The sequence below is a fragment of the Penaeus monodon genome, chromosome 27 (genome assembly GCF_015228065.2).
Source record: "Penaeus monodon isolate SGIC_2016 chromosome 27, NSTDA_Pmon_1, whole genome shotgun sequence".
NCBI classification, from domain to species: domain Eukaryota; kingdom Metazoa; phylum Arthropoda; class Malacostraca; order Decapoda; family Penaeidae; genus Penaeus; species Penaeus monodon.
In genome coordinates this window covers 21,446,497-21,446,793 of record NC_051412.1, presented here as the reverse complement: position 1 = coordinate 21,446,793, position 297 = coordinate 21,446,497, and the positions used below count along the sequence as shown (strand labels likewise).

Sequence of the window (297 nt, the reverse complement as noted above, 5' to 3'; positions counted from 1 at the left end):
TATCTTTGAGATGATTGGCTGAATGTATGTCAGAAGAGCTTTATTGTGCTGTATTTCATATAATTATTAGCACCATCTTATAAAGCTATTATACTTAAAAGAAGATTATTTAAATAGTTGCTAATTCCATGCAGTTTAGTTTGATAAATGTGTCATTGAATACTAGTATTGAATACATAACTGATTTGCATGTACCAGAGAACACGAAATCTGCATGTGTGTGTCGGGTGTTGCTTTTTGAAACGTGTATAGCCAGAGAATAAGTCACTCATTGATCTTTGCCTTTAGGAGCTTGTG

The 297-nt window shown here is 33.0% G+C and overlaps 1 protein-coding gene across 1 annotated transcript in view; it reads left to right on the top strand.

The window, feature by feature from the left end:
* The window catches only part of LOC119590687 (protein lin-52 homolog), a 23,592-nt gene that overhangs the window by 5,134 nt on the left and 18,161 nt on the right, over positions 1-297 (top strand). The gene's annotated exons all lie outside the window — the stretch shown is intronic.